Source organism: Carya illinoinensis, chromosome 15 (genome assembly GCF_018687715.1).
Source record: "Carya illinoinensis cultivar Pawnee chromosome 15, C.illinoinensisPawnee_v1, whole genome shotgun sequence".
Lineage (NCBI taxonomy): Eukaryota > Viridiplantae > Streptophyta > Magnoliopsida > Fagales > Juglandaceae > Carya > Carya illinoinensis.
Window position 1 is genome coordinate 22,904,802 of NC_056766.1, and position 15,574 is coordinate 22,920,375.

The 15,574-nt window shown below is 40.7% G+C and overlaps 2 long non-coding RNA genes across 3 annotated transcripts in view; both read left to right on the forward strand.

Annotated features, from left to right (window-relative positions):
• The first annotated feature begins 415 nt into the window (after positions 1 to 415).
• Positions 416 to 2,258, forward strand: LOC122297624. The gene is made up of 2 exons (XR_006238841.1): positions 416 to 833; positions 1,858 to 2,258. It is a non-coding gene; the product is annotated as an uncharacterized LOC122297624 (long non-coding RNA).
• A 1,556-nt stretch (positions 2,259 to 3,814) lies between these two features.
• Positions 3,815 to 15,574, forward strand: part of LOC122295520 — a 90,741-nt gene continuing 78,981 nt past the window's right edge. Inside the window, exons 1-3 of one of the 2 annotated variants that reach the window (XR_006238146.1) lie at positions 3,815 to 4,686; positions 5,126 to 5,197; positions 5,327 to 5,418. This is a non-coding gene — a long non-coding RNA (uncharacterized LOC122295520). Of the gene's footprint in view, positions 4,687 to 5,125; positions 5,198 to 5,326; positions 5,597 to 15,574 lie in introns of those variants that run through there. The other variant, XR_006238145.1, reaches the window with a different exon arrangement.

Consider the following 15,574-nt stretch of genomic DNA (forward strand, 5'->3'; position numbering starts at 1 on the left):
CTTTCGTGCATTTCACTGATGTGATTGGTTGTGTATTAAAAAAAATTGATCCAACCAATAATATCAATAGAGTGCGCAGAGAGCACGTAAAAATGAATGTATGTAGCATTGCTCATAATACAAATCCCAATGTTTGTAATTTGAATCAGAAATACTTTGGGATCCAAATTTGGGTCTAGAAGAAGTGTCCCGAATGGATTTTTTATTTATTTAGTAATTAATGAAATTTATTTATTAATGTTGTGAATTTTTTATTTATAAATAAATATTTAAGATTATGAAAAAAGGAAAATGCTATGTCCCTACGAATTTTTTACCGAAATTCTCCACCGACTGACTCGGCTGCTGCCAGGTGGATATTAAAAAAAATAAAATAGAATAACAAACTGAAAATCTCCAATCTCCCTCGTCTTCCTAATCTCTACGTACAAAACCTGAAATTTTTATTTTTCCAATCTCTCTCATCTCCACCCACGAATCCTGAAAATTTTATCTCCAATCTCCCTCATCTCCCTCATCTCCAAGCCTAAAAATTTTTTCTCCAATCTCCCTCTTCTCCACCTACGAACCCTGAAAATCGAAAATCCCTAATCTGCCTCATATACCTCATCTCCACCTAAGAACTCAAGAATCTCCCTCATCTCCTTGAACCACACGAACACATCTTCCTGAACCACGAACCCTCGCCTGAACATATCCCTGAGCCATCTTGTCTCCCTCGAGGCATCCTCTCAACATCTGATCTAAATTTCTGCCTATCAAACTTGGATTGAGCGGAGAGAGAAGAGTGCAAAGTGTCTTCAGCAGCAAATTTCTGCTGGCAGTGAATTTCTGTAAGCAGTCTCTCCTAGCTAGGTGATTCTTTGTTTTTTTTAGTTTCCATCATTCTTGGAAAGTTTCCTCGATGAATCTTGTTCACTCAAAGTTTTTGCCTTCAGTTTTTTGGTTTTTGGTTGTTGATTGGGCGATATTTGAGAAATCAAGCTTTCCTTTATTATTTCAGTTGGCTTCTTTTTAAAAAAAAATAAAAATAATGTCATCTGAGTTTTATTTAAATATTGCAACCCATATACTGAAAGTATACATAAGAGAATACCTAGTTAAGGAGTGGAATGGGAATAGGAATTCAAAATACGAAAGAAGAAAAGCTAGTATTGCTATGGACAGTTGACCAGCTATACAGAGATTTGAGGATAGAGGTTTTTAGCTCTTATAATGTTCTCTCTCAGCTTTCCTTATTTTAAGTTGTAAATTAGGCATGCGTTTTTTATGGTTGGTTGTGTGGTAGATGTGAATTTCATTATTTTCAACTCTGAATGTATTTAGTCCTATTGTAGTTTGAGCTGGTGCAGGGTTTCAAAACCCTCCAAATGATGGCTCCCATTTCTCACATTATCGCATATTCTTATAAGAACCGGCTTGATTGAATGATCCATGATATTGCATTCCCAATGTGATTGTAGGTTCCTGTGCCTGAGAAACCACACAAAGAGGATTTGTCAAAAATTTAGGAATGGAAATGGAGTGTGAAAAAGGCAAAGAAGATTAAGTTAGAGAGGCATTCTCAACGATGTGATACTAAACTTAAACTTTCTGCAAGATCCCCATTTCTTATATCCTGAGCTTAATAAAAAAAATTGGAATTCTTTTGAAACAATGATAAGTCCATGGATTTACTTGCTAATCTATTGAACTCTTGATATTGCATATGGTGCCACCCAAAAGGGAAAAAAGGCCTTTGTGTGTAAACTTTTATATATATTTTTGTCTAGACTTTGGCTGACAGTTGTGTTCAAGAATGTGCTTTTCCTCTCCTGACTCTTAATATTGACCAATATGCTTTTCCTACTCACATAGGTGGCTTGGAAAATGAGAGATGAGGAGGGCTTTTACCATCCCCACAATGTGGATTTCCGTGGCTAAGCATACCCAATGCATACACATTTGAATCATTTGAGTTTCGATCTCCATCAAGGAATGCTTGAGTTTGCCCAAGGGCAACCTTTAGGGAAGTCTGGCTTACACTGACTGAAGATACATTTAGCAAACCTGTATTCAGGTGGTGTTGAGAAGCTATCACACGATGGACGTCTATGGGCACATGGGTTGAAAGTATTTTTATGCTTTGGGTAGTTCTGAGATGTACTTTAATATTGACATGTAATGGATGGGCAGTTTTATGGTTTGGGCATTTCTTGTTGTAAATTTGTAAAAATTTTACTTTTGAGAATGAATGGACAGTTTCAGATTTTTGTATATCTCCACATGGCAATTTCGACTTCAATTTTTACAGGATACCTTGAAAACTTATTCTGGTTGTGAATTTGTAAATATTTTGCTTTTAAGAATGAATGGACAGTTTCAGATTTTTGTATACCTCCACATGGTAATTTCAGCTTCACTTTTTACAGGATACCTTGTAAACTTCTTCTAGTTGTGAATTTGTAAATATTTTACTTTTGAGAATGCATGGATAGATTCAGATTTTACAGTATACCTTGTAAACTTATTCTGGTTGTGAATTTGTAAATATTTTACTTTTGAGAATGAATGGACAGGTTTGTATTTTTGTATACCTCCACATGACAATTTCTTCATCTTCAGTTTTTACAAGATACCTTGTAAATGCATTCCATCACAAAATTGTGCATTACAAGATATTGCACTAAGTCCATTAGTACAAAAATGCATTATAGGAAATTGCACTAAGCCTATTACAGGAAGTAGCTTTACACGATTCAATATTACATTACAATAACTTAATGGACCCAAACACCACCACATACTTCAATAATTTCTACCAAAATTGCACTCCAATAATTTCCACCAAAACATACTCCAATAATTGTGTCTGAACACAATCATTTCCACCAAAACATACTTGCTAATCACCACCATTTATACTTGTCCTGATAATCATCCTGATCCGAGAGATGCAATTGAGATGGTTGGACGTAAAGAAACAAAACTTAGTAAGAACAACAATAAAAAAAATTAGAAAACAACATGAGTGTCTCACGTTGACACTACTTGCAATGGAGGAGCAGTCGCTCCAATACCCAAATAATCTGTTGTATATACTTGCTTGTGTGTATACTATAGGCAAAAAAAAAAAAAAAAATGTTGTGTCAAAACCAACAAAATGTAAGGTCATAATGTGTCCAATGAGCAGTACAAACTTGATTTTTTATATTTCTGCAAATGTTTACTTGTGAAGGAGCAGCAATCACTCCAATTCCCAAATAATCCGTCGTGTATACTTGTCCGTGTGTATACTATAGGCATAAAAAAATAGTTTCAAAACTATCAAAATGTAATAGTAGTACAAACTTTATTTTTTATATCGTACGAAGGTTTACTTGTGAAGGAGTAAACCTTCGTACGAAAATAATATATATTTTTGTAGATTTTAAAATTAACTAATTTAAATATATGCTAATGCCATTGCTTTTGATTTAGTACTGTATATATATTAATGATGAGATTTCGAGTACTCTTTCGGATATTGAAAGGCCACAATTGTAGCAGTTAAATAGAGAAAAATAATGAAAATTTTTTTTGTAGCAGTATTCTTCTGTGACTGTAGCAACTTCCATGAAAAAATAATAAAAAAAAAAAATTACTTGTTCTGAGCTTCCAAATGAGAATAACTTCAAACCGGATGTGGTGTGAAGAGAGAGTTTACACCCTCTAATGATCGGGCGACACATCACAGTTCTAAAAATATTAAAATAAAATCAATCTCAGGTGATTTTTCAATACAATCTTCTCTCTCCCCAGTCTTCCTTCAGTCTCCCTCCCCTCGATCCATTGCAGCCTTAAGCAAATAATTAGCAAATGGGTCCACCCGAAAAAACCTTAGAAACCCACCAGTACGCACAAAACAAAACACACTTTACCCATGCCCGCATTATCCAATTTCGGGCATCTCGCTGCCTTAAGTTTCTTCATTTTGTTCTTGGAATCATTGTTCGGTAACTAGCCTCTCCTTTTCAAATTTGAATTTCAAATTCAACGTCTTAATTTCAATATTTCCAGAAGACTAGCAGTATCTTCTGCTCTCTCTCTCTCTCAAAAATACTTCCACTTGATATAATTTCCTGGGAGCAGATAAGGGCGACGACGATGATGATGGAAATGATTAGTATTACTTGGACGATGAGCTCGTGCCGTGGAATGTGAGCGATAAGGTCGGGAGGCAGAGGATGAGGAAGTTGGGGAAGAGGGCGTTTCCATAGATGCACAACTCCAAGAGGTCTCCTTATCTGTTTGTGACGCCTGGTTGTGTGCGCGGAAAGCATGGTCTGGGTTTGACTTGGCTTAGTTTATCTGGTTGCTGTGTAATTCACTTGTTATCTTTCATTGTCGATGAAGATCATTAACTTTTAATGGAAAACTTGATTGGTTATTAAAAAAAAAAAAAAAAAAAAGCACGGCCAGTCTGTAAATACTGAAGGTTGAACGAAGAGCTCAGTAGAATTCTTCCACAATTGGAGATGATGCGGAAAAGGAAATCTGAGAGAGGAAATCAATTCCTAGAAGTCCAAGAGAAGATACAGAACATCTCAAACGAGATCTACGGATCCACAGGGTATACTTATTTCATCCATGTTGGTTGTAGATGAACGTGATTTGTCTTTGAGAAAGCTTGAGGAGTTGCACAGAGAGCTGCATGAACTTCTGAAGGTGAAGGTTGAATTATATTTCAATATTTTCTCATTCCCGTTTCATTTATGGTTCTGCCTATCATTGCGCTAGTGGATGGTGCTCTTTACTTATTGGCCGTGCTTGATCTTTTCCTTTCTGTAGAGTGATCCCTGAGGCAGGTTCAGGAATATGGGTGTTTTGATTAATTAATTAATTTGGCTGGTTTTGATTCCTCAGGTTATTAGTTTGCTCATGAAGAAGCGAAAGATATTATATAGAATATATTTTTTATATATATATATTTCATAATAGTTATAATCTTTCTACTCATTTAATTTGTTATTACTGTTGATTGCCTTGTTCATCTTCCTTTTTGTGACACCCCTATTGCTGATGTTTCTTTACACACCCAGTTCCCATTCCCCCAGCATACCTTGCTGGTAACTAAAACTTTTTATCTGTCATGGTTTGCATATAGCAATGGTTGATGCGATGGCTTCAAAAATCCTGGCATGGGAAGGAAAGAGGCATTGAGTTCACATATGATGGTGTAAGTACTATCTTTAAGGTGATGAGTGTTTAATTAGTTAGTCTCAATTGACAGCTTATTGAAATGGTTGGCTGTAATATGCTGTTGTCTACATCATTCTGCTTAATGTATCACTTTTTGGTGGTTCAGGATGAGAACCGATCGATACAATGCTGGAAGAGGTGCGCATCTTACTCTCAAGCGTGCTGAGAAAGCTTGCTCTTTGGTTAATAAACTTCCAGGTATACTCTGATCATATAGCTTGTCAGCCTTAATCTTGAATTCGCATTTATGTGAGTTCATTAATTAGAATTATTTTATTAGTATCTATAGGATTAACTAATTTGGCTGGTTTTCATTGAAGTTATGATTCTTTAGTTTATGAGTTTGCTCAAGAAGAAGCCAAATATATTATATTATATATATATATATATTTATATATATCATAATAGTTATAATCTTTCTACTTTATTATTTCCGTTGATTGCTTCCTTTTTGTGCCCACCTATTGCTGTTGTTTCTTTACTTACTAGTTGCCATTCCCCCGCATACTTTTTGCTGGTAACTCAAAATTTCTGTCCACGTGGTTTGTGTACGGCAATGGTTGATGCGTTGGCTTCAAAAAGAGGGAAAGGGGCATTTAGTTGACATATGAAGGTCTAAGTACGCTCCCTATTCTTCAAGGTGCTGGGTGTTTAAATAGTTGGTCTTACTTGATAACTTTTTTTTTTCCTTTTAAGAAAGAGATGAAGATCACCTGCCCATGAGTGATCCCCTTTCAATTTTATTAAAAAAAACCCTAACTTATGGCGGAGGAATACCGTGGTAACAAAAACATCCCAATTTCAAATGCAAGACCTAGCCCCACAAAAATTAGCATCTATTGTAGGGGAAACCCCAACTATCCAAACGTAAAAGACCTCTAAGTCTTCCTGTACCAAAATATTCTCCAAAAAAATTTAGAGACCCACTATTAGCACCAAGTTTAGCTAAAAAATCAGCGACCATATTTGCTTTTCTAAACACCACTTTAAAGTGAACATTAAGCTCCCTAAATAGACATTGAGCTTTCTCTCAAAAATCCCAAAGGTTCCAATAATTACAAACACTTGCGAGAAACCATCCCACTATAACACTAGAATCTGACTCTATCACGAAGTTCCTCAACCCAAGTTGCTTGCATATTCGAAGGTCATCAATAACGGCTCGACTTTCCGCAATAGTATTCGTGGCTTGACCATAGCAATGAGCAAACCCACCCAAGACGCAACAAGTATCATCTCTAACAATGAGCAAACCCACCCAAGACCATAGCAATGGCTAGACCATATTCGAAGGCCATCAATAACGGCTCGACTTATCACAAGAATCTCTATCAACATTAAGTTTCACCATCCCATTCTCCGGTAACTCCCACGCATTATATCTAGGTGTTCTACTCTCCAAAGCCACCATAGGACAATTTAAATTTGCTAATATCGAAGCATCATGGGGGCCTAATCTTTTGAACTTCCTCACCATGCCCGAAGATTCTAAAATAAAACCTTTTACCATTCCAATAACATTCTTCCAATCAAAATTCAGCCCCTCCATACGAGCCGCACAACGAGATCTCAAAAGTGCCCAAGAAATAAAGATAGGAATAACACCACGTAACCAACGTACTTGGAAAGAATTCGAAGCATGGCTCCACCAGGTATTCATCAACCCACCCCAAACCCAAATAGAAGGCAAATTTATTTATTCCAAAAATAGCTGCAAAATAATTCCAAAGCTTCCTTGGAACCTCCCCCTCACAAAGAATATGATCCACAAATTCAGCTTGGGAAGATAGACAACAATGAAACTTCGAAACCAATGGTATACCAAGTTTCTTAATTACCTCATCCACCGGGAGAGCACTACGACGAGCACGCCAACGTAAGAAAGACATCTTTTTAGGAACTGAAGCTTGCCATAACCATTTCTTCCAAGGACAGATAGAACCATGAGCTCTAACAATATTCCAAGCTGATTTAGTATTAAATTTACCATCTATAGAATGTATCCATACCAAAAAATCAGGTCCCTCGTGAATACGAACTTGTGATATTAAAATCCTATTCACAGTTTCCTCATCGACCAGCTATATTAACATCGAAACATTACAATCCGCCCCTTTGAATATATCTCAGACCTGTGTTTCTCCATCTCTCGCCACCATTTTCCGATTAGCAATAACACCATCACCGAGCCAATTATCAAACCAAAAACTGGAAGAGCCCTTGTGAACCAACCATCTTGAGTTAATTAACACCAAAGGTAGAGCCTGAATAACCCCATGCCAAAACCGAGAGCCCCTTGATCCCTCAATCACCGAGCTAATCTGAGAGCTTCCCACATATTTAGACTGAAAAAAATTCGACCATAGAGAACCCCCATTCAACAAATTCCAAGCAAAGTTCATAAATAATGATCTTTGAACCTCGGACAAATCACGAATACTAAGTCCCCCCTCCACTAGTAAGCACATGCTTTATAAGAATAATTTTTTCACCAAAAGATAACAATTTACTCTTCCACCCAGCCAACTTTTTTTGCACCCTAAACAACAAAGGCTCAAACAATCTCAAATTAATACGCCCAACATGTAACGGAATACCCATCTATGTACAGTTCCATGCATCCTCTATAAAACCTGACAACCGCTTCAAATCCTCTTTCCGACCCCATGGAATATTAGACGAGAACAAAATCGAGGATTTTTTAGGATTTACTAACTAACCTGAGATCTCTTCATATTTTTTAATCAACCCCCTCGAATTCCGAGTAGAAACTTTACTTCCATTAGTAAAAATTAGCAAATCATCAGCATACAATAAATGAGAAATACTCACAGCCCCACAAGTATTAAAATACTTAACTTGGCCCTGGGAAAATGCTTTATGTAGCATTCTTGAAAGAAGTTCCTCCGACAAAATAAATAGATACGGCGAAAGTGGGTCGCCTTGACGAAGTCCACGGGAAGGCTTGAAAAAACCTTTGCAACAACCATTCAACATAACTGAAAAAACAAGTGATGAAATGGCATTGAAAATCAAAGAGCACCACTTATCTGAAAAACCCAGACTACGCATCACCTCCAACAAAAATCTCCAGTTTACACGATCATATGCTTTAGCCATATCGATCTTCAACATGACATTTCCACCCTTAGTTTTACGATTCATGCCATGTACAAGTTCCTGAGCAAGAGCCATATCGTCAAAGATGCTACGCCCCCAAATAAAACTAGCTTGTTCTGGTGAAATAATTCCTCAAGAACTGGGGCCAAACGAGACACCAAGATTTTAGCCATGATTTTATAGACCACCGAACATAAACTGATTGGTCGAAATTGCCCAAAACCAGCTGGAGCACCCACCTTAGGGATCAATACAAGATTAGTAGCCCCAAAAAAAGTAGTCAATGGAATCCCATCAAAAAATTCCTTAGCCATGTCCAAAATATCCTGTTTCACCACCTCCCATGCTAGTATGAAAAAACTAGTCGAGAAACCATCCGGTCCCGGACTTCCACCCTGTGGAATAGACCATAATGCCTCTCTTACCTCTTCCGAGGATGGTGGGGCACATAATGCCTCATTATCCTATTCCAAAACCACCAAAAATTATAAACTTAGAGCCTCCTCATCCAAGTTAACATCTGATGTTGACAAGAGCTCCTAAAAGAACTGAACAGCTTCATCATGCACGGCTTTAGCTGAATCCAAGACCTGGCCATTACTCAACGACATATGATCTACAATCAAGCTCTTCTTTTTAACACGCATAGACGCATGAAAAAAAAGCTATATTTAAATCCCCTTCCTTTAGCCATTTAATACAAGATTTTTGAGATCCCAAAGTCTCTTCTCAATGAAGCCTCTGAAGATGGCTTTGTTTACAAACCAGTAGCTCATTTTCTCGATCCTAAGCATATCTTCAACTTTCACCATCCGAGCTTCCACATTAGCCAATTCCAAATGAACTTGCCCAAAAATATCAATGTTCCATTTCCGTAGCATGCTTTTTAAAATTTGAAGTTTTCGGCTAACTTTCACCATAGGAGAGCCATCCACATTTTGATTCCAAGCCTCCCGAACCAACGGTAGAAACCCCTCATGAGTTCCCCATATACGCTGAAATCTAAAGTATTTAATGCAGCTCCCCCTCTCTCTCATCAAATGCAATAGTATAGGACAATGATCAGAAGAAGACTGTAGAAAATACTCCATATGAGCCTCCTAAAAAAAAACAATTCAAGAAGCTCGACGTAACCAAAATACGATCCAACTTCGTCCAAATCCGTCTACCACCAAGCCTCCCAATACGCCAAGAAAATTTATTCCCAATAGAGGGAAGATCAATCAGTCTGCAATCATGAATACAAATGTTAAACTTCAATTTTACACGAGGAGCTCTCAAAAGACCTCCCACTTTTTCATCATCCCCACGAACAATATTAAAATCCCCCACCAAAAAAAGCCGGCCAACTACGCATATCTAAACCACGAATATGATCCCACAGTTATAGTCTTTTCACCCAAAAACAGCTCGCATAGACAATAGTAACCATCACTCTGATACTGCCGCAAATAAACAACCCAGACAGTGCTTGATCCGACATAGCAACAAGCTCAAACTCCAGCTCATCGTCCCAGAACAACCATACTTTACCACCTACTTCGGCGTTATTTATAAAATTAGGCCGATGCAATCACCTAGCCCATTGCCTACATTTATTAGCAACAAGAAAAGTTCTAACAGTGCCACCACAGACAGACGACTTTTATTCAAAATATGTCGAAGCCTACTCTTCGACGAAAGAATACCCCTAATATTCCAAATAAGAATCTTCATAATAAAATTAAAATGGCTTTCGAGACCGAGTTTTCCTTTCCAGGACTATCATCGGACTTTTCTTCTTCCTTCCTCTTAGACTCTTCAATGGAACATTCAATTCCAAATTAGAATCAAAACATTTATTTGTTAGCTCCTCCAAGTCATCCTCAGGGTCGCCCTCAAACAATGAAAACCTCTGTTTGGGAACCCCAACCTCTTTTTCAACTAAACGACAAAGTTCAAACTCCAAAGCTTCATCAACCACCATGAGTAAACTCCTCGGTGACACACTCTTCTCAGACACACGATCACCATCAACCTCATACTCAGAGTTTTCCTTAGATAATTCAAACCAACTACACACTGATTTATTAGGCGACACCAATTGAACATCCCCTACCTTATCAATCACCTTTGGTGGCTCCGTAGGAGTAAAATAATTTAAAGGGGGAGAAATTTCCCATCTATCCTTATCTCAAACTGAACTTTATCAAATATCTAATCCTTCTAATCCACAAACATCACTTCGAACCTCTTCGACAATGCCTCACTTTGTCTCTTATTAATAATTGCCAACAATTTAGCTCGACGAGCCACTGAAAAAACTCCCATACCGACATTCACCACTAGATTCTTTCTACCAACAGATTCTTACTTGACAACTTATTGAAATGGTCTCTAAAGGCATCAACACGGCTAGAAACCTTGACGAATGCAAGGGAACACATTTCCAAAGTGTCCCAGTCGTCTCTTGCCAGGAAGTGTGGTCGATTTCAGATCCTACCTGGTGACTTAGGCTAATGTTCTCAGTGCAGTCGATTTTAGTTTTAGCCTGATAGTTCAGGTAAATGCTTTACGCTCGACCCTCAGTGGGTGTAGAGGGAACACCTTTACCAAGTGTCCCGATCCTCCCTTGGCACCCTGCACGGTCGATTTCCAATCTCGCCAGGTTTCATAGGTCGATGCTCTGCGCTCGTACCTCAACGTCCAAATGCCACCTAAGTGTCCTAGTCCCCCCTCGCCACCCAGTGCAATCGATTTTAGATCCTGCCTGGGGACTTAGGCCAATGCTCTGTGCTCGCGCCTTAGTGTCCAAATGCCACCCAGTGCGGCCGATTTTAGATTCCACTTGGTCCCTCGAGTCAACAGGCACTGGGGGAATACCTCTCCCAAGTGTCCTAGTCCCCCATCGCTACCCACCGAGTGGGATTGTTTCATATCCCATTTGGTGACTTAGGTCAATGCTCCACGTTCGTGCCTTTGTGCTTGAACGGCACCCAGTGTGATCAATTTCAGATTCCACTTGGCTAGTTAGGCTAATGCTCCACGCTCTAGCCACGGGGTCCAATTGCCAACTAGTGCAATTGATCTTAAGGTAACTGTGCTGCGTGGCATTTGGACGCCGAGGGAGGTCGTCGAGCCTTTTTATTTATGAAATGGTAGGCGCAGTACGATCGGCCTTCCTCCATGATGCCCCTCCATCAGCATCTACATGTGCATGCTCGTGTGCACATTCCTCAACGAGGTGAAGAAGTTGCTCCTTTCCCATCCAACCATTTCCTTACCTCGATCTCATTCTCGATGGTTTTGGCGTCAGTACCCCTCTTGGGGCTGCTTGTCGCCAGCTCCACTCCCGTGTACCATAGGGTGGTTAGAGCCCGGAGGGTGTCCTTAACATCGATGAAGTCGTTAGCCCGATCCATGAAGTCCTACAGGGTTGTCGAAATTTTTCATACAATTTTCCCAAGGTGCTAAATGAAACCCACGAGTGCTGCTAGGGTGATCTTCTCGTCCAATTCATCGGTGGTCATCTGCTCCTTATTAAAGAGGTAAGTGGCCGACCGTCTTCTTTTCCTACTAGACATGAATTGGTGGCCCAGCTCCTCGAAGGTGATGATGGTTGGTTGAAGGGTGACAAACCGTAAGTCAGGGGGAAACCCTGGCACGTCATCTCTCCCCTAGAAGCCGTGTAGTTTCATGTGAGTTTTAAACGTTTTCAGGTGCTTGGCTTGATCCTTCGATTGGTCGTACATCTCTATCTATGGGGGCCTAAATTTTGAGGGAAGCGAGACTGCCCTCATTTGGACACTATAGGCTAGGTCTATGGTGCTAAGCAGATTGGTCCATAGCAGATGGTCCTCGTATCCTCTTTGCCATCTCCTCATACTTGCCCATGAGACTGCGTAGTTTGTCGCTTATCCGCTTGTGCTCTTCATCTTTGGGTGGTGCCTCGCCAGTGTTCTACGACTTCCCTTCCATCTGCTCAATCTTGCATGGTTTGACACCTCCCTCGAACACAGCATTCTTCCACTTTAATATTTTACTCTCTTGCCGAAGGGCTCCTTGTCAGAGGTCAATCGTTTCACAAGTTATTCTACTTCCGTGAACCTTCCTTCAATGCTTGCCAATGTAGACTCTTACTTGAAGGTCGCATAGGCATGCATTGTGGTCGGCATACAAAAGGCACGCTAACCCTATTAGGCCGAAAAAATATTAGATCTCAGAGATGGTGCCAACTGTTGATGTGTGTTTTGTAGTAACTTTGACAATGACAGCTCTCTTGTACCAGCAAGAGAGGAAGAAAGGGTGGTGGAGGGTGGTTGTGTCATCTCTGATGTCAAAGTCAAAATCTTTTCTTCAAGGAACAGGAGAGCAGGAAGTTATGGAACTTAGAGGGATAGATAGAGCTTATAACCTCATTCCTGTTGTCATACTTCCTCTATTTATAGCCAATTTCTCGTGAGATCCTTCTATCGTTGTAATGATGGCATTTGTCAATTATAGGAGCCATTTAATGCGGCCGATCTGGGAGGCGATAGGATCTATGCTAATATGCTCCACATTAATGCGTGGTAACTGGAAGAACCAAGGGGCCCAAAAAGGGGTAAGGCAGCAGGCGATTCCTCCAGTCACCACACAATAATGCAGAATAGATAGAGCATGATCCTATAGACTTCAAGTTTGGTCTCATTAAATGCAACTCGGAGTGGCCAGCATCGAGGTTGGGCCCCTGTAACTGACAGGAGTGGCCTTATTAAATTTGACATCATGTCATCCTGACAAAGTCCATCACTACATCAATAGAAGGATCCCACAAGGCTGACAACAAGAAGGAGGCTATAAGCTCGGTATATCTCTCCAAGTTCTATAACTTCCTGCTCTCTTGGTCCTTGAAGAAAAGACTTTGACTTTGGCATCATAGATGACACAACCACCCCTTACCACCCTTTCTTCCTCTCTTGCTGGTACAAGAGAGCTAACGTTACCAAAGTTGCTAAAAAACACACATCAACAGTTGGCACCGTCTGTGAGATCTAATATTTTTTCAACCTAATAGGGTTAGCGTGCCTTTTGTATGCCGATCACAATGCATGCCTGTGCGACTTTCAAGTAAGAGTCTACATCAGCAAGCATTGAAGGAAGGTTCACGAAAGTGGAAGAACTTGTTAAACGATTGACCTCTAACAAGGAGCCCTTTGGCAGGAGAACAAAATATTAAAGTGGAAGAATGCTGTGTTCGAGGGAGGTGTCAAACCATGCAAGATTGAGCAGATGGAAGGGAAGTCACAGAACACTGGCGAGGCACCACCCAAAGATGAAGAGCACAAGCGGATAAGCGACAAACTACGCAGTCTCATGGGCAAGTATGAGGAGATGGCAAAGAGGATACGAGGACCATCTGCTATGGACCAATCTGCTTAGCACCATAGACCTAGGCTATAGTGTCCAAATGAGGGCAGTCTCGCTTCCCTCAAAATTTAGGCCCCCATAGATAGAGATGTACGACCGATCGAAGGATCAAGCCAAGGACCTGGAAACATTTAAAACTCACATGAAACTACACGGCTTCTAGGGGAGAGATGACGTGCCAGGGTTTCCCCCTGACTTACGATTTGTCACCCTTCAACCAGCCATCATCACCTTCGAGGAGCTGAGCCACCAATTCATGTCTAGTAGGAAAAGAAGACGGTCGGCCACTTACCTCTTTAATAAGGAGCAGATGACCACCAATGAATTGGACGAGAAGATCACCCTAGCAGCACTCGTGGGTTTCAGTTCGCACCTTGGGAAAATTGTACGAAAAATTCCGACAACCTTGTAGGACTTCATGGATCGGGCTAACGACTTCATCGATGTTAAGGACACCCTCCGGGCTCTAACCACCCTATGGTACACGGGAGCGGAGCTGGCCACAAGTAGCCCCAAGAGGGGTACGGACGCCAAAACCAACGAGAATGAGATCGAGGTAAGGAAATGGTTGGATGGGAAAGGAGTAACTTCTTCACCTCGTTGAGGAATGTGCACAGGAGCATGCACATGTAGATGCTGATGGAGGGGCATCATGGAGGAAGGCCGCTCGTACTGCGCCTACCATTAGGAGGAGGGCCACTAGAGCGAAGCTGGAAGGCTCCAGCTGAGAAGGAAAGTCATCGACGAGATATCCAAGGATGAATAGAAGGAAATCAAGGGTGGGGATAGATGTGTAGACAGTCAGGCACCAGAGATGTGTAGACAGTCAAGCGCGAGCTGCCCTCAAGGCGAGTAGGTAGAGGTAGGAAGAAGCCGAGACGACATCACGTATGGTGGACTTCCTTGTAGTCAAAACCCACTCCTCGTACAACGCCATTGGGTGGCTGCAACTGAACAACCTGAAGCTGGTTACCTCAACCAACCACCTTAAGAAGAAGTACCAAGCAAAGAATGGTGTGTGAGTGCTATGTGTAATAACTATGAGGAAAGGAATCCAACGAACTCAAGTTCTCATAGTTGGGGAGGGAAATAGGCCTCTTACTTCTTGATGTTGCTTGGGGCTGAATTGGCCAGTGTCTCGCAAACTGTTGGTATGAGATGTTCCAATGTAGATGAAAGCTCACTTTTTTCCTCTTTTCTTTTGCATCCAATGGCTCCCAATGTAAAGAATCGACGGAGAGAAGAATAAAAAGTGATTTTTTCATATATAAGTGTGTACATGTGGATTGAAAGGCTCGACGACCTCCCTCAGTGTCCAAATGCCACTCTCAGCACTGTGAATTTAGGATCTCACGTGACCACTCAGGTAAACTCGGGTCAATACTCTACACTCAAACCTAGACAGGTGCAGGAAAGAACAACTCTCCCTAGCTTCCCAATTCCCCCTCACCACTCAGCATGGTTGAATTCAGATCCTGCCTGGTGTGACCTAGGCTGATGAATTGTGCTCGAATTCAGATCTAGCCTGGTCACTCAAGTGAATGCCCTTCACTCAAATCTCAATGGGTACACCTCTTCCAATCCCTGCTCACCACCCAACATGGTTGATTTTAAATCCCGCCTGGTCCCATAGGTCGAAATTCCATGCTTGTGCCTCAAAGTCCAAATCGTACCAAGTCACTTGGGTTGATGCTCTACGCTCAAACCTCATCAGGTGCAGGAAGGAGCACTTCTCCTATGTGTCAATCCCCCCTCATCACCCTCCGCAGTGATTTAGGCTGATGCTTCACCCTCACGCCTTAGCGTCCTAACGCCACACAGTGCGGTCAATTTCAGATTCTACTAG